The 19,348-nt window shown below is 42.8% G+C and overlaps 1 protein-coding gene and 1 long non-coding RNA gene across 4 annotated transcripts in view; one reads left to right on the top strand and one right to left on the bottom strand.

Moving 5' to 3' along the window:
• The window catches only part of BTBD9 (BTB domain containing 9), a 405,610-nt gene that overhangs the window by 78,541 nt on the left and 307,721 nt on the right, over nucleotides 1-19,348 (bottom strand). The window lies entirely within an intron of this gene.
• On the top strand, nucleotides 2,001-6,139 carry LOC139031540 (uncharacterized). The gene is made up of 2 exons (XR_011484043.1): nucleotides 2,001-2,326; nucleotides 5,930-6,139. It is a non-coding gene; the product is annotated as an uncharacterized lncRNA (long non-coding RNA).

The raw sequence follows: 19,348 nt of genomic DNA, 5'->3' as shown, positions 1-19,348 counted from the left end.
ATCATTCGTGGGAGACTCCACTGGAAGGCCAGGGGTCAAGACAGTTGTTCTTGCCGAGTTTTCCCATCTGGGTGAAAACAGACAACTAAGGAAAAATCAACTGCCATGGTATTAGCCATACAACAATAATTTATCATCAGATCCATTTCCAATCTCTCAGACAAAATGAAAGATACTTCTGACCTCAAAAATTTGTACAGACTATTCTTTGTTAAAGATCTTTAGAAATTAAGTTCTTCAGAAATAACTGTCTTCTATTAACAATTCAACAAATATTTACTGAGTATTGACTAAGTGACACTAGGCAAGTCACCTAACTTGTACTTCAGTTTCATCCCTTGTAAAATGAAAGGTCTACATCTGATAGTTTCTAAAGGCTCTTCCAGTTCTAACATTCTGTAATTTTTTGTGACAGTCTATGCAAAACAGGGTTTGGGTTTTTGTTTTTTTGTTTTTTGGCATACCTATCCATTACATAGTAACTCTTCCTTTTTTAAAAAAAAATTTTATTTATTTATTGGCCATGCCATGTGGCATACAGGATCTTAGTTCCCCAACCAAGGACTGAACCTGTCCCCCTTGTAATGGAAGTGCAGAGTCTTAAACAATGGACAGCCAGGCAAGTCCCAGTAACTCCCCTCTTTGAGAACGGATTCTGGCCCTACCTTAAGGTACACGTAATGGGTTCCTGAGCTCTGTACACACAGCTGCATTACAGGAAGGCATACGACCCTTGCTGAGCCAATCAGATTTCAGAGAAAAAAATTACAATTATGTAAGATTTTACCATAATTGGTTCTGTTCATTTAAAATGAGGATAAAAATGCAGACATTCTGGAGGGACCCTCTTTAATCAGAAGCTCAAAGAAGTAAAGAAAGTCATCTGCAGTGAGAAGCAAACAAGACAGACGGTATGGCCCAGGAACGGTTGTCTGGCCTCCTTGTAGGATGACCAACATCTGATTTTAGCCCCCAGTGCCCCAGTGGGGTACACTGGAGTTCCTGCCCTAGTGTTCCACGAGACATTTTCCAATCACTAATAAACTCACCATTTAAGGCTTAAGCCATCTTCATCTGGTTTCTGTGGCTTGGAAACAAAAGGGCCTAAGATAAGCTCCTAGCAGAGTGCACAAGGCAGAAACGAACAGACGTTCTGATGATGAGGATGACAATGACAACGTGATGGCTATGGGACGAGAGAGATGACGAGGTGAAGAGCCGGGATGGTGAGGAGGCTCACTCTGGACAGCAACCTTTCCACTGAAACATGAAAGCAGAGCCTCTGTTGAAGCCGAGAGAGGGAGGACTGTGTGGGTGAAAAGGCAGAACGGGCTTCAGAATAGGTTCCATGAGGCCTGCTGCGCTGCAGGGAGCGGCCTTGCAAAGACGGAACGAACAGTCAGTGTGGTTTATAACTCTCTCCAGCAGTGGCACTGAAGGGGCAGGAGGGGAGAAGGCAGGGGTGTTAGTGACAAGGAAGAGACAGTGCAGGATCAAGGCAGTGAAGTGCAGTATGAGTGTTTGCCACTTGAGGCTGCTGAGGAGTTACCTGGGGTCCGAGCGGGCTGACCACCAGCCAGAATAGAGGGAGGGGGATGGGAACTCATAAAGGGCTTCCCTGGTGGCTCAGAGAGTAAAGAATCGCCCGCAATGCAGGAGACCGGAGTTCGATCATGAAGCAGAAGAGAAGATGTGATGGACACAAAGGTGAGGGAGAGAGGTGTGGTGGAGTTCTGGTCACAAAAGGCAATTTCATTCAGTGCTTTCTCTCACTCTTCTGAACGAGGAGCAGAAAGACAAACATCATGTTAGAGGCTCTGTTCTAAGCTCTGCTACTTAGAGGCAGGAGGGAGCCTGCGACAGCTGCCAGAAGGAGTGAGTACAGCTTCAGAGGAACAACTTTCCTGGTGAGAAACTGGGGTTTTCCCCATGAGAGGGCTCCTACTGCCAGCTGTCAGAAAGTTCAGTTGTGCAGCCTCTTCCTCAGGTGAGGAGCCAGGTCATGCTGAGGAGAGCTGCTAGCTGGCCACAGGGCCAGGACGAGATTCCCAGCGGGAGCCTGGAGCCAAAGGCCAGCACCCTACCAGAGCACGTGGGGCAGACCAGGTGGCTGTCCTGCAGAGCCAGACACGGAAACGCCCAGGGAGGAAGCGTCATGGGTCCCCGCCTCTACATGGGCTGCAACCTCGCAGGGCCAAGGGGGCACAAGAAGAAGAAAATGCAGGCTGCTCGCCAGATGGAAGGGGAACTTGGGAAATACCCTAGTCAGAGGACATCAGAGCGTGCACGTACCGACACTGGTTAATCTCTCATACGTCTTAAGAGGGTGAGTTCTCTAAGAGAGGAAGAAATAATGACACTGGCTTATAATCTTATCTTGCAGTTGGTGTGAGAAAAGGTAAACATAAGCCCTAGGCTGTCCGGCATGGCAGCTTCTGTGCTTAGTCACTGAAGCTCTGGGGTGAGGAAAGGTGAGGAGACACATATATACTCGGGCTCCACCGTGTAAGTTAGTTCACTGAGAAAGGGGGGAATAAAAGGAGAGGCCTTTTGCTCATTAAATGCTGTATCCTCTTCAGTATAACCCAGGGAAGTGATCTGAAATGCAGAATACACCTGCAGGATACAGCTAGATGGAAAGCTGAATGGGACACAACTTTGAGACAATGCAAAACTGCCAACTGTTAACAGCTAATTTAGACCATCATTTCACTCCTTGGAGGGATTAAGTTTTTAATTTCAAGTTTTAGGTGATGACATAAAAGGTAACAGCAAACTACCAAACAGTATGGCTGCAGCTGCAACATTTAATAAATACTGAGTGTGGAACGAATGGTGAACAGCTCATATCTCACCTCACATTCACAGAGATCTCAACGGCTTCAAAATGTTTTTGCATATATTATCACATTTTGGGGAAAAAAAACAATTTATAATCAGCACATTTCCTGCTTTCAATGCAAATCTATTTTTCTAACTTACTTGGTTAATTTTTTTTAACATGGGCTAAATACTGCCCAAGCAATCTTTTACAGATTATTCAATCACTTGGCAAACTCTTTATTAATAAGTTTTAGCCAAGGCTTAGATTTCATCCTACACAGTCCAATTTGATGAAAATTCTTTCATTGTATGCTTTCGATGTGGATATATGAGAAAATTTTTCCAGGCCAAACAGCCCTAGAGAAGAAAAGCTGTTTTCTTCTATTTTCCAAGGTGACTCTATTCAGTATAGCCCCCTTTCTTAAGCAAGATGCTGGCATCAAAAATACTGGGAACCATTTCAAATGGTTTTGTTATATTTTAAAAGGTGAAGTCTCATTATGTTGCAGACCTTTTCAAGCAGTGACATGCTAAGCAGATAAGCGGCCTTTACAGATCTTTCCCTATGTTTAAATTTGGCATCATCAATTCCCCTCTCTGCAGCAAGGCCAGCTGCCTTGATCTCAGCAGCATCCTCATTATGACGTGTAGACACAGTCAGTGAGATTGGCCCGATCTGGCTCACCAGCAGGATCCAAAAAGGATGTGGGAGAGGTAGAAATGGAGAGGTCCTGTCCTGACCACAGGGCTTAGCTCCTTAGGGATGGAGCCCAGCTCCATTTCAGCTCCACTCACCATGAGGGGCTGTTGGGATTTCAAAAGACAAGAATCAGTTTCTTCCCTTAACAGCTGAAGGCAGTATGTACTTGTGTGAGCTTTTCTTTCCCTACCCGCACTTCTGTGAAATTATCAGGAGGGTGAGAAGGGACAGACATCTTAAATTAGAGCTCCAAGCTCACTAATCTATCAGTTGAGTTGTAGGGGATTTTCCTTCTTGGATCTTTACTTACATTTCTGACTCCGGTGGAATCAAGTGGCGCCAGTGTGGTGGGAAAGGAAAGTCACCGAGCTGCAGGTGCTCTACGTACCACCACCACCCTGACCGTGCTTCTAGAGCTAGGACCACGCCTGGTACACAGTTCCCAGCATGGTGCCTTACACAGCGTCAGCTTCACTGAGCTGAACTGAAGGAGGACACGGGACCAGGACAGGATGATGGAAAGGAGAGGGAACTACAGATAAATCTCTTTTCTCACAGGATGAGTTACCAGCACAACATCTTTCAAGGATCTGTAGCCTGAGTTACATTTCAATTTGCGCATACCCCAGCCAGTCCTCCACCCCCACACCATTTTGGAGAGTCTCAGTTGAGAGGTCATTTATGAAATGTATCAACTCTGACTATGATTTCATCTTTCAAGCTCTCTCTCCTGCCCCTCCTCTGACCACATGTTAGTATGTGCCCACATGCGCACAGCCTACGAAGCACCAAGAAGCAGAGCCAAAGAGAAATTTAATAAGCTCCGCAGCTCCTTTTCAGTCCCTTGGGTCAGGTGTTCATAAGAATTCCTGTCTGTGGCAAACTCACCGTTTAGCTACAGGCAGATCTTTGTATTCTCTCAACCTGGTGATAAAGGGAGAGAATGGAAGGGCAAAACAAGGTGGGAAGGCTCAACTCTGAATATTACAGGCAAGAGAATATTCCAGTAGGGGTGAACTACAAGGCAGAACTCTTCCCATCCAGTCATGTAATTTCTCTACATTTGTTCTCACCAAATCTCTTCTCTGGGCACTCTGAACACTGCCAGCACTGTCTTCCCACGCTGGCCCTCTTTCTTATCAGCCTGACCTTTTCACCCAAATCAGATCTGGGTTTCAATCTTTGCCCCAGCTTTGAGTCCTCTTCTCTTTCCCACAGGGCACAATCTACAAAGTCCTGAGCTCTTGCTGAAAACGATTTTAAAACAGTTGTGTGTCCAATCCTTCTGCAGAAGCACTTGCACAGGCCCTGGCTCACTCCACCTTCACATCCTCTCTCTGATAAGTGGCTGCTTTCCTTCTGTTGCTTCCCCAAATTTCCTATTTATTCTCATATTTACTCCTACACAATGAAGGGCTTGCCTATGCTCTACCTCATATTTACTCTATCTAAATTTCCTCCATTTAGGTCTCATCTCTAATGAACTTCCATCACAAAATTCTTCTGCAAAGGCTTTCACATGAAAAAGACCTTCTAAAACAGAAAAATAAAACTATAATAAGTTGCAAGTACTATAAAATTTAAACACTTAGAGTAAGCAGATTATTCTATTTGAAGTTTGAGGTATCTCACAAATCATAATCCTCTTTGGGGTACATGACATACCATTAAAATAAAGACAACATTAATGAGAATAATGACATCTTCACAAATATGTAAGAGTGAGAATCCTAACAATGGTAAGTACTTACAAACAAAAGATAAACAATTAGTTTAATAAGTAACTGTGTGATAAATCTTTTGAAGAACGGCAAAAAGCAAGAAGAAAGGTGAGATTTTATGTAATCTTTCATAATGGCTAGAGGGGAAAAATGGATAATTATGTTTTTCAATGGAATTCTTTTGATCACTGGCCACTCAGTACAGTTTTCTTGATCCAGGTCTTCAAAGCTGAGATCATAAGTTTTAATTCAAATGCTTTCAACTGAACGTTAATAACTCTAACTTTTCTAACTGCTATACAGCCATAATTATATTAAACTAGTGTGGGTGTCGGGACCAAAGGCTAAATGGGCAGTTGTCATTTTCTTGTCTGGAATCACCTCTGCTGTTTCCCCCGAGTGGGGGGGCCGGGTGAAGGCTCCGATGGGAAGGGATGTGAGGGTGCAGCTTCTGTCTCATAAACACTCACCGGATCTGCAGTGTGGCTTCCCCCTCCCTCCCACGTTTGTTTGGTTGAAGGATCATCAGACAAGAGAAAAACACTCCCTCTTTGGAATGTATTCTGCATGAGCTGCCTTTTTAGAAATAACCCTCCAGGTGCTGACATGAATATTCACCAGAGTACGCTGGGTACAGGGGCCAGCCTCCATGCCATGTACGCTAATCCTTCAAAACGTATTCCAGGCGAGCTACCAGGGTAAACTCCTGTACAGAAATCGGTGATGGATACTGGACGGCTGAGAGGAGAGAATCTGAGCGGAGGAGGCAGAGACGAATAAATCACTTGCATCTGTCTAAGGCCCTCTGCAGCTAGACTTGTCACCTGGACTCAAGCACAGCATGAGGCTTCATTAGAATACTATACTCGGTGAATTAAACTGTTTCTTTTGTTCATCTGGCTTATCCTTCCTTATTAAGAAAAACAAACATGTACCTCCCCTGGGCCCCAAAGCCCTATCTACTGGACCCCTTGTTACCTTCTTTCTGTTTGGCTGACAGGGTACACCAGGCACCCTGAGAACACAGGTCCGGTACCACGCAGGCACCAACGCAGCCATACGAGCATGCGTATACACACCTGCGCACACACACAACACTCCACTCTGCCTCCTTGCCCTGACACATTCAGAAAGACACAGGCAGAAAAGATTAAGAACCTCACAAACCAGGGAAGGAAGGAAGGAATCGTGCCCAGGGTGGTGAGACCACAGGCTTCTCAGGACCCTCCTACTCTGGGGCTGAATCCCCCAGGAGTCAACACTGCGGTTCATGCCGAGGGCAGAAGGGACCTGGCTGAGGCAGCCTGTCCCAGTCACACAGGAAACTGTTACCACTAACACTCTTCAGACAATGTTTAAGGGTCAGGGGCTGGGAGACATCCCTGGGGGTAACTTTGAAGGAGCTAGCGCTGGAACTGTTCTAGCTGTAAGCACAGTTCAAACCCTAATAGTTTAGGGCATCCAGCTGGGGGATCCTGTCAGGTCAAAGAGAGAAGGAATATGAGTAAGGAGGAAGGAAAGGGTAGCTTCTGCGACATTCTGCATCAAGCTATCCCTCAGCCTCTTTGGGCCACAAAGGGCTCCACTAGCCCTTTCAGCCTCTGATGGACGCAAGGACCTTCCGAGGCAAAATGTAGCAGCAGCACGGTAGGCAGCACCAGAGTCCAAACTCGGCGTCTACCTTGAAACCTTATCTTCTCGGATTCATAATCTGTTAAATGAGGTGTGAGGGTAGGCGAAGAGAGGGAGACAGAGTCTAATTTGGATGATCTGTGGTTCCTTGTTTCCTTACTCCTTTTCTTTTAATTACAAAGTAACACAATGATAAATGCTTCAGAACTTCTTATAAAGTATCCATAATAAAAAGGTGTCTACTAAAATGTAAACCACTATTTTTAAAAACATGCTTTAGTAGCAGAACCCCTTTTACAAACAATGTCTAAGAAGAACCGCAATATTCATAACAGGTAAAAGCAGAACCACTCTACCAAGGTCAGCGGTGGGGCCTCATCTGCTAGACTTCCTCCTGCAGTCACCAAGGCTCAGCCCCCATAAAACACAGTAGGGAAAATCATTGGATCATGGTGTATACCATGACCCCAAACTAAACACTGATATTAATGCGCATATCTTTAAATAACAGTCTTATATTAATGACTATTATTATTCACACTTTTTGAAACCATGAAGGGCAAACGGTTTCCCTAATTCTTCACTTTTACCTGTATGGACTAGAGCTGTTAGCGAGAAAAGGAGCTGAACAGATAAAAGCACTGGTAAACTATGGCCTGTGGCTGCCTCTTTTTGTAAATAAAGTTTTATTGGAACACTGCATGCCCTCTCACCAGAGTGGAGAGGCTGTGACAGAGACTATAGTATACAAAGTCTAAAATTACTATCTGGTGCTTTATGAAAAGAAGTTTGCTAGTACCAGGAATAGAAAACTAAAGCTCTTCATATGGAGCAATAAAGAGCTATGGCACCAAATCAAGAAATAAAGGTATAGCTTAAGACTGAGCTTAGTCCAGAAACATCTAAAATCCCTTTCTTCTGTTGAAAGTTTTCAGTAGATTTTCATGTAGCCAATTCTACACAGAGCTGTTAGATTCTGCTTAGTCCTAATCCCACCACTATTACTGTGACAACTGTACAGACAATTCTTGGCTTGTTGTTCACCCCAAATTTCTGGTATTTCTGCTAAGAGTAAAGAAAGAAAAGAAGGAAAGGAGGGAATAAAGGAAGGAGAAAGGGAGAGAGGGAGGGGAGGAGGGAGATTCCAATTAAAAATGAAAACCTGAAAACCATTCCCAAATCTCTCTGTTCCCTGAACTGATGAAGGGCCTAGGCGCTACATTCTCAAACTGAAGATACGAGCAAGAACCACACTTGACCATGACCCTCCACATCTCTATGAAGCAGCATGCAGGCAGCAGAGTAGGGTGAAGAAGTTAGAGATGTGGAAAGTCAACAGTTCAGTTCAGTTCAGGCGCTCAGTCGTGTCCGACTCTTTGCAACCCCATAGACTGCAGCACGCCAGGCCTCCCTGTCCATCACCAACTCTTGGAGCTTACTCAAACTCATATCCATTGAGTCAGTGATGCCATCCAACCATCTCATCTTCTATTGTCCCCTTCTCCTCCCGCCTTCAATCTTTTCCAGTATCAGGGTCTTTTCCAATGAGTTGGTTCTTCACATCAGGTGGCCAAAGTATTGGGAGTTTCAGCTTCAGCATCAGTCCTTCCAATGATATTCAGGACTGATTTCCTTTAGGATGGACTGGTCGGATCTCCTTGCAGTCCAAGGGACTGTCAAGAGTCTTCTCCAACACCACAGTTCAAAAGCATCAATTCTTCAGCACTCAGCTTTCTTTATAGCCCAACTCTCACACACATATGTGACTACTGGGAAAACCACAGCTTTGACTAGACGGACCTTTGTTGGCAAAGTAATGTCTCTGCTCTTTAATAGGCTATCTAGGTTGGTTAGGACTTTTCTTCCAAGGGGCAAGTGTCTTAATTTCATGGCTGCAGTCACCATCTGCAGTGATTCTGGAGCCCAAGAAAATAAAGTCTCTAACTCTTTCCATTGTTCCCCCATCTAATTGCCATGAAGTGATGGGACCAGATTCCATGATCTTAGTTTTCTGAATGTTGAGTTTTAAGCCAACTCTTTTACTCTTCTCTTTCACTTTCATCAAGAGCTCTTTAGTTCCTCTTCACTTTCTACCATAAGGGTGGTGTCATCTGCATATCTGAGGGTTATTGATATTTCTCCTGGCAATCTTGATTCCAGCTTGTGCTTCATCCAGCCTAGGATTTCACATGATGTACTCTGTATATAAGTTAAATAAGCACAGTGACAATATACAGCCTTGATGTACTCCTTTCCTGATGTGGAACCAGTTTGTTGTTCCATGTCCAGTTCTAACTGTTGCTTCTTGATCTGCATATAGATTTCTCAGAAGGCGGTCAGGTGGTCTGGTATTCCCATCTCTTTCAGAATTTTCCACAGTTTACTGTGATCCACACAGTCAAAGGCTTTGGCATAGTCAATAAAGCATAAGTAGATGTTTTTCTGGAACTCTCATACTTTCTCGATGACCCAATGGATGCTGGCAATTTGATCTCTGGTTCCTCTGCCTTTTCTAAATCCAGCTTGAACATCTGGAAGTTTATGGTTCATGTACTGTTGAAGCCTGGCTTGGAGGATTTTGAGCATTAAAGTCAGTAAGTAACACACAAAAGTTATATGGTCAACAATAAGGCAGTTAATATGACAGCAGTAAAACACTAATATCTCAGGAAGATGACACCACAGACTAACCCATACCAATTAGACAGACTGGTGTTTACCAGTCACCAGGAGAAAATGGATTTGTAAGGTTCTATCCCCTTGCCATCTCTCCAGTGCTGTCTACTGTGATTATAAAAAGCATCTTACAAGATACCTGACCAGGGCAGTCTATGACCACAGAACAATAAAAACCTTACAATGCTTAGTGTTTTAACACAGTTTCTCATTTGGAATATTTAATGAAAATAATTCTAAATCAGTTCAGTTCAGTCACTCAGTTGGGTCCGACTGTGACCCCATGGACTGCAGCATGCCAGGATTCCCTGTTCACCACCAACTTCTGGAGCTTACTCAGACTCATGTCTATCGAGTTGGTGATACCATCCAACCATCTGATCCTCTGTCGTCCCCTTCTCCTCCTGACTTCAATCTTTCCCAGCATCAGGGTCTTTTCCAATGAGTCAGTTCTTTGCATCAGGTGGCCAAAGTAATGGAGCTTCAACTTCAGCATCAGTCCTTCCAATGGATATCCAGGACTGATTTCCTTTAGGTTTGACTGGCTTGATCTCCTTGCAGTCCAAGGGACTCTCTAATTTTAAATGGATGGGCTCTATTTCAATGTTCTTCCCCAAAAGTTCCAAATAATATTCATAAATTCTTTACTTTTTCTCTGAGACTAAAATACACAGCTAAACTCCCACTACAGCAAACACAATCATGACAAAGTAATTTACCTTTCTACCAAGAATGCTATTATCAACAAGATATTATTCACTGGGTTACTGTTAATTCTCAAACAACTCTTTATAGACAATGTTTTATGTATTCTAACAACCATCACGAACTTCATAGTAAGTAAACCATTTGGTTACAGACGCTTTATTATTCAGCTTCCCTGGTGGCTCAGATGGTAAAGAAGCTGCCTGAAATGCAGATCGAACCTGATTTCGATCCTTGGCTCAGGAAGATCCCCTGGAGAAGGGAATGGCTATCCACTCCAATATTCTGGCTTGGAGAATTCCATGGACAGAGAAGCCTGGTGGGCTATATATAGTCCATGGGGTGGCAAAGAGCCGGAACACAACTTTAATCCTCAGAGATGAAGTGACTACAGAAAGTTAGACACTGAGAAAAAAGTTGACAAGGGCTTGCATTAGACATCAGGGGACAATTAAATGATATATGCCTAAGGGACTTAGGAACAAGATCTATTATCTTAGACCACAACTACCCCTTCTGACAAGGTCCTTGAGGTAAGCACCTACCAAGGAAAAGTCCCAGCAAGTAGGAAGCAAAGGGACTCTGTATTGTTAGTAGAATTTTTGGCCCCAAACGCTAATGCAAGAGATGTAAGATAAGGCGTGGCATACTCCCTTTTCTCAAGTTGGTTATGCCTAAATAGCTTCACCTAAAGCAAGTTAGGAGGTCTGTTCTATCCCTTCTTCTACTCGCAAAACTTGCTTCTTATCACTTCCAAATGGAGGAAGGATCAACTCAGTACACCTTCTAGTACCACTGAGACAGAGTGGGTACAGCACAGATCATGGTCCCCTGCTGCCTAGCCCTGAACTTACCCCTGGGCGGAGGTAGTAACCTTACCCTGTCCACCCTAAAAGACAAAAGAAGAAATAAGAAAGCCCAAGGAGAGGAAAGATTGTGTCTGCTTGCTGTGAGGATAGAGAGGAGAGGAGAGAGAGATGGAGGAGAGGTAGGAACAGAGAGGAAAGAAGGACTAGTGGAATTAGTCCTGGCCATGCCACTTAGGGCCCAGTGGAAGACAAGAGACACAGCAGTGCTTCCACTGAACTGTGGCCCCTCTCACTCCTGCAAACTCACACAACTGATCAATGTCTCCCCTGGAAAAGGACTAAAGGTTCTGACCAAGACCACCATTTGGGGGAGGAGTAAAACAGGGACGGGGAAGGCACAAGAAACCATGGTAGGGAAAGGAGAGGGTATTTTAATTTTTTCTCCCAAGACAGAATTGTGGTATTGCTACAACCACTCTCTACTTATTGTACTTTTCATTTCAAAAGTTCCAAAAACCAGAAATATTCACTGTAATCTTACAAACACCACATTCCAAGAATTTAGGAGAAGACTGGATGTGATAAGACAGTTATTGTCCAATATTCCCTTGGAAAGTCAGAGGTCTTTTAATGTATCTTTTCACTTTAGGGCTGATGGGCATGAGTGTTTAAACTCCAGATGTTAAAAACTGAAAATGTTATCTCTAGCGGGACTTTTGACATAATTAACCCACCATTACAAAATAACACGGATATGCAGTGAAGTTCCGGTATTAGAATTTTATATGTACAGAGAAAAAGTCAAGTCTCTCTAACCTGAGGTATAGGTAAACAGGTATTTTGGTTAATCAAATATGTCTGGTTAACAGATTCCATACAGACCGCCAACTTTAAAAAAAAATCAGAAATGACACTTAGCTAGAGTAAAACCACACCAAATAAAATGTATTCTCCTTTTGAGGGCACTTAGGATCTTGCTTGCCTCCCAAATTTTATTAGGTACATCCACTTTCACTGTGCTGGTAAAACACGAAGACCAATTGCAGTAAATTAAATGCTGGTAATAGTTTGTAACAGAAACTTAGTTTTTTCCAAGAGGTAAATTTCATGAATAAGAAATCAAATATAGATAAGCAGTAATGCTTCTCATTTTGGATCAGAATTACCCAGTAAGCAGATATAGGCTTTTTATTTACAGAACATTTCTAAAACTGAGAATACCATAAAGTAAAATTATCATATTTACTGTTTTAGATACATCCAGAAGCTGTGGGCATTTAAAAAAGTAAATAGAAAAAAATACTGAATTATATACTTTAAATGGGCAAATTATACAGTATGTGAATATTTCAATAAAGCTTTTTAAAAATAAATGGAGCATATGAAATATGGAGATTTATAAAAATCCCAAAGCAGATGTGAAAAGTCAAGCAGGAGGCAGGGTCTGCGGCAGAGCTGTTGACTAGATGAGCCAACTCCTTGCCATGACCCTCAACTTATTTGCCAGCCGTGCTAGGGCTGACAGCATGACAGCTCCACCTAATAACTAAGCGGAAGTTGGCTAGGTGGGGCTTCAAATAAAGCTTTGGCTTTTCCTAATAAAAAGAGACAGACGTGACTGGCAGGGTTCTCCACACTTAAAAGTTTGTGTTTCCCTTTGTTCTTCTCCTTCCTGCCTAAACGCAGAGGTGGTAGTTAAAGCTGCAGCAGCTGTCTTGTTTCTCTGAAGCAAAAATACAAGGGGAAAAGACCAAGATAACCAAAAAGCTCACTGAACTGCAGAACCAATACTAGTAGCCACTCACCCATATACTTTTTATGTGAGAACCAAACAGATAAACAAAAGCAAAACAAAACCAAATAATTTTTTTAAAAGCAAACATTTAAAAAAAAGTCTTTCTTCAGAATTCCCTGGTGGTCCAGTGGTCAGTACTCCACACTTCCACGGCTAAGGGCCCTGGTTCAACCCTTGGTCGAGGAACTAAGATCCCACAAGCAGCATGGTACAGCCATAAATAGTCTTTCTTCATCAGTTTCTTTGTTATTTGAAGCCAAATGCAAGCTTCTTTGGAGCACATGAGGGCTAGGAATAAAAATAAATGTTGTCAAGTCTGAGCCACAACATTTAATGAAAAAATTTCTATAATTTACCTTAGGAAATGAGGGTGGGTTGAACCAGAAGATACAATGCCTTCTCTCACTTTCTTTTTAAGGCCATAAGAGGCTCTGTAGGATTGTGAAAAAAACTGTAATTGCCATGTTCAAGGTGGAGAAAAGAAAAGGATCTCAAGTTATACTGCAGTCTCTTCCCATTTTAATGGAGACAGTGAAGCAGCTAAACCTCCAGAGCTACTGAAAAACACAACAACTAAAAAGGACCATTAAATTGTATGGAAAATCGAAACAGTCTTGACTGGTATTTGGTTACAGTAAAAGGATAATGTGGCAAGGCTGGTAATGTCATAATCATTGAGGGACATAGTTTCAGACATATAAGATAAAAGGAAGAAAGAGGATCCTTACCACTTGCTCTTAAGGGCACAGGAAAGAAGATCCAGGCAGAAGGAAAAGCACACTCTGCATTTATCTATGTAACCAATAGCCCTTATACTGAATCTGATACATTGTTGAAAGAAGTAAAGCAGCAGAAAAAAAAAAAAGATTTCTCAGCCCCACCTAAGCCCCCCGAGTGTCCAGGCAAGTTGCTGAAAGTAGTCCTGTAAGGGCACCAAACAGCCTGTCATCATAATCACTCTTCCTAAGAGAAGGATGCACAATGGACGTAGATGGATGGAGAAGATGGGGAGGTGGAACAGTTGTTCTTGATCTCTGTGCTTCTGCTTGTTCTTAACCAGAGATGCAAGGATGTTATGGTCCAGTGCATCTGTGGTTACCAGGTTACAAAGTGCAAAGTTGAGAGAGAGAGGGAGACAGAGAGACACCAGGTGCTACCTAGGTCACCCAAAGCATCTTCACAAGGTGACAAATTTGGGCTCCTGGTGGTGGTTGGGAAATCTGATTTGAGAGTACCTGAGGACTGGAGGTTTTAAAAGATAGATTACTGTGTTGTATTAATTCAAGGAGTAATTTCTTAAATGAAGGTGATCCTTCATCAGATTTCAAAACAGCTTCATTTACTTAATACTCAAAAGATAGATTTGTGCAGTTTGATGTATTAAATTTGTAGAAATCTTAGTCAGTTTGCTGAAAGCCCTGTACTTCTGCTAGCCTTCATGAGAACAGCTACATTTCTATGACCCAGCATGGCCAATCCTGTGGGAAGCAGCCTTTAAAACATCGCCAGACTCAAACCACAGGAGTAGGTTGATGCTTTCCCTTCATTTGATCTTCCAAGGTGAATGGTTCCAGTTATTAAAATGATCGTTTAAAGCACTATTGGTAAAATATTTGTTTGAGAGGGGTCTCAAATAACAATTCTGGATAATTACTAAACATATATTTGCACATGAAATACTGGGTCCAATGAGGTTGATATCCTCTGTAAAAATGTCTTCTTGATGAGTTAATGTTTGAAAACTGAAAGGATTTTTCTTTTCATGTATTCAGCTATATTTTATGATGACTAGTTGTCAAGTTCTCTAATCGCTCAAGGGAGATAAATGGTTGACATGTGAGGTAAATCAAACACAAACAAACATACACACACACTTTTTTTGGCGGGGGGGGGGGGGGGCGGAATTTAGCCTTTCCTATTTTTCCAAAGAATATCTGAATTCTAGTTCCCTTCCTGTATTTTTAACAAGCAACTCAGTTGCCATAGTAATATTTTCTGGTCTTGAAATGCCTCTGGGATGAATCTAGCTGAGACACATGTACTGTTCCCCCGAACTCTGCTATCGTTTCCAGGCTCCAGCATTTCCGGTCCCCTTAGTGCTCACACGGTTCAGACTCTAGCATCTACTGGGAACCACAGATAAAATTTTTTATTCAACAATTGTTCTGGGAACCAGAGTTCTGAGGTCTGAGGGTGATAACAGAAGACTTTAGTGCAATGCAGATAGGCTGTGAGAGAAACAACGCTTGGTAAATAAATCATGGATCAGCAAGACAAGTAAGAATTCTTTGGTTCAGGGCTGTGACAGATGACACTCAGCATGACTGATATGAAGCAAATTTTGTAAAATATCTTTCCAATTTTGACTAGAATTATAGGCAATCTTAATCCAAGCCAGAGGAGTCATATTTTCAGATGTTTGTTGTATTCTTTAGACTATAAAAAGGAAATTTTTAGCTCTCTAGGTCACAAAGGTTTTCCTAATGTAAATAAAAGTATGCTTGCCTGCAAAGCACTCAGACAGAACGAAATGGAAGCAGCGTGAAATGCGAGGCAGCCGTCCTTACCTGTGCTCATGTCAGCGCCTAACGCCAGAGCTTCATCTTAGTCATTTGCGGGAGATGCCAGATCTTTAGCAGTTTCCTCACATACACTTAGAACAGACACACTGAGCAAATATGATGTTCAATTTAGTTGATAGATAGAACTCCCTTTAGTTGCACTAACATACTATGTTGCCAGCTCAGTCAATGAGTGTTTATTGAGTACTCACAGCATGGAGTATTGTACCAGGCACTTGGAAATTGCTGCAAAGACCCAAGTTCATCTCAATACTACAATCACTATCTTCAACTTGAGATTATCTGTGGTACTATGAGAACTTGAGGGCAGCACACATGTAGAAAATACTCACATAACTATAAAGCATCACTTGAGTCATTGGTTCAATTTCTCTCTTCACCCTTATTGGACCTTATTTGGAGCTACCGAATGGGACAAAAATGGTATGGTTTGTGGTTCTTTTTTTCTGTGCCTGTGCTGTGGGAGGGAAGTGGATAAGCAATAGTTTGGTGGGGTGGTCAGCAGCGGTAAGAAGGAAAAACTTGCAGTAAAAAATTGGATTTCTAATTTATAGCCTGGATAGATAACCTGGAATGACTGCAGTCACACAACAGTGAAAGGCCAGTTGAACTGGGCATCGACTTAAAAGCTCAAAAGGAAGGAAAAATATGCTGGGATGAATAAGGACCACAGTGGCATGTCTAGGTATTTTTTTCAAAGATCAACTTGCTATTGCTTTGTTTTATCCATGCTTAATAACTGCAAGGCATAAACTAATTTGTGGTTCAGAAGTTCTGTGGCAGATTAACTTTTTAAGTGGCAGAATTGTTTTTGTTTTTGTTTTTTTTCCCCATTGCAAAGTAAAAGACTCATCCCCTCAAACTAAAGAGATTATGAATATCCACCAAGAACATACTTTGGGCAAGATTCATTTTGCTCTAACATACTATATTCATATAACATTTTCCAACTGAGCAACTCAAAATATTTTTGTGTCATTAACTCCTAAATCCTCATAACACCCAGGAAGGCTGTGGGTTTATTTAGCTTCATCTATCTGTGCTGTTTCAATCTTTCAACAGCCTACTTACTCACAATTAGGTTAGTTAAAGCATTATGGGTATTTTACTTACAGTATTGCTCATATCAATTACAAAACCATCATTTTCAAGCTAATGTAAGAATTGTTAATTTAATTGACTATCTTATAATTAGGGTTTCAAACAAAGTGCTGTCGTTTATTAGCTGAAAAAGATTGGGCGACAGGCATGCTTAATGTGCAGCATATGTGATTTCTCATACTAACCTCAAAACACTTAAAAGGACATCATGATTAGCAAGCAGAAAGATAGTAATTTTTAACCTTAGGCAACAGAGGGACTATAAGACATCAGGTAGATTTGGTTAGTTACTATGACTCTACCTTAGTCTTTTTATGCGGTCAGGCCTCTGAAGATTTCCTGTTATTTAAATTTTAATGTTTTTTAAATGGCATGAAAATGATACAATTACTACTCAGTTACCCACTTTTAAGGCACATTCCAAGCAATTTCTCTCATTTCTTCTCAAAATGAATAACTTTCATCATGCCTGTAAACCTAGCAACAACAAAGACAAATGCCTTTATTTCCAAGTTAAACTGCCTGCTCTGGCTCTTGGGGATGAGAAATAAACGCCAAGGATGGGGAGAAAGTTTCATATAAACTCAAAGCGTGCTGGCTGCCTGTTTCTTTCCTGGGAGCTGGTTCCCGGTCAGGAACAAGGAAGGTAGCTTCTAAAGGCACAAGGGCTCCCCAGCTCTTCCCTCCCCTCCTCAGTGAAGAAAACTCTCCTCCAACAGTGCTAACAAGACACTGGGATGGGTTTATGGCGGTGGGCGGAATGGTTCTGGGAGCTGGTGACTGAATATATTAACAGAAACAGTGACAAGACATCTCAGGGCTGTCCCCCCTGAAGCCCCCTTCCTCCCCTCGCCTCTCGCTCTCCCTCCATCACCCTACTCCAGTCTCCCTGGCCTCTTTGCCACTCCTGCCACCTGCCTCGCCTGTTCTGTGCTCGCATGCTCGCCGCAGGGCCTTCGCATTCTGCCTGTGAGGCTCATCCCCCAGGTCCCCAAGTGGTTTGCCCTTCCCATCCTTCAGGTTCTGCAAAGTGAGGCCTCCCCTGACCATGCAATCTAAAACTGCACTATCTCCACATCCGAGTCCTCCCTCCTGATGGTTCCATCTCTGAAATATCTGACACATTACAAATCTGGCTGTTTACTGGTTATCCACCACTGCCTGCCTCCCCTCAACAAGAATGTCAGATCTGCGAGAGCACTGATGTTTGTTTTCTGTATTCAGTGTTGTATCCCCAGGGCTTAAACAGTGCCTGGCCCATAGTACAAGGCTCAATAAATGTTTGCTGAGTGAATGAAAGAAAATGGAGAGAGGAAGAGATGATCAGAGATCAAGTTTCCACGTTTGCCTTTTCAGGAACCACAAGAGTACTTACTATAGCAGACGCACTAGCAGGACTAGGGTCTCACAGATGGTGGTTAGCTCTGGTCATGGTCTGCCAAGAAAGAAGCTTGTCTACCCAGCTACAGGGGAAACCCTCAGGAAAGGAAGAAATGGTACATATGGATGGAAACACACGAGCAAGAGAAATCTTATCCATGCAATAAGTCTGTCCTTTCTTAGGAATACAGAATGCAATGATCAAGATAATTCATGTTTGAGACCTTTGCTTCTGTGTTCACCACTGACAAAGAAACCTTAAATTTTAAAGTTAGTGTACCATGTGATTGGACCCCCACAGGAAGAGGTTCCAGGACTGCCAGACCTCCTCCCTCTTGGCTGGAGAATATGTTGGTCACCCACCTCTGGAATGCTCTCCCTTTAGGTGCTGATTCAGCATCACTGGGCTTCTGTGGACACAGCGACTAGGAGAGGAACCCAGTCATCACCGGCAGCAGAAGCTGGGGGTCAAAGGTCACTGACTGATCAACCTGTCATCTGTCAATAAGCAGCTATCTGGACATATCAGCTGCTGCTAACCATGGCCTGCCAAGATATCCATCATTGCCCACAGGCATTGGCAGTGGAGAAACCCTTTTCCTCTTCTTGATCATGTCACAGAAGAGGCAAATGCAGTTCCTGACAACATAATGTTAGTTTCCTAGAGACGTGCCTTTGTGAGTGTTCAGCCAGTTACCTGGGGCTTCAAATGCATGGATTTTCTCATTGCAAAAGCAATAGCTGGGCTTAAGGACGATGGAGGCTTCACACAGTGCTGAGATACACAATTCTGCCTTTGGTTATGCTCATGTTCACCATCCCCCTCTGAGTCAGGAAAAGAAAAATTGTTTGGGAGAACCATTTTCATTTCACTTTTAAAAAAAACCAAATGGGACTGTTCTCTCATGTCTCTCTCAAGCTCCAGTGACACCTTTTTCTGGAGCTAGATTCAACATCTGTGATTCTTTGAGTAGAGCCAGAAGCCAAGGTAGCCTTGCCACACAATAAGCCTGTTTGTCTCTCTCTGAGTTGTCACCTTGGCAACAACTTCAAGAAGCCCCTGCTGGATCTAAAATTCTAGATCTCCCACTATATCTGCTATAATCCTCCTTATTTACTGATGGACTACCTCATCTGCACATTCAATTTGTCAAAGAACACTTTTTCTGAGTTGCCACAGGCTTTATATATCAGATGAGACTGGGAGAAAGCAGTAAGTAAACAATTATAGTACAAACAGGCCAAATGCCCTGGGACGAATTACACACAGAATACACTGACGAGGGATGTCTGAATCAGCCCAGGAGATGACAGAGGGTTAGGGAAGCACTCCCAAAGGGGAGAAGTCTTAAAGGGGTCACAGAGCCAGGTAAGAAGTGACGAGGAAACAGAGAGACAGACATGCAATGAGAAGAGCAGGAACT

This window comes from Odocoileus virginianus, chromosome 27, assembly GCF_023699985.2.
Source record: "Odocoileus virginianus isolate 20LAN1187 ecotype Illinois chromosome 27, Ovbor_1.2, whole genome shotgun sequence".
In the NCBI taxonomy this organism is placed as follows: Eukaryota; Metazoa; Chordata; class Mammalia; order Artiodactyla; family Cervidae; genus Odocoileus; species Odocoileus virginianus.
This window is presented reverse-complemented; position numbering and strand designations above follow the sequence as displayed.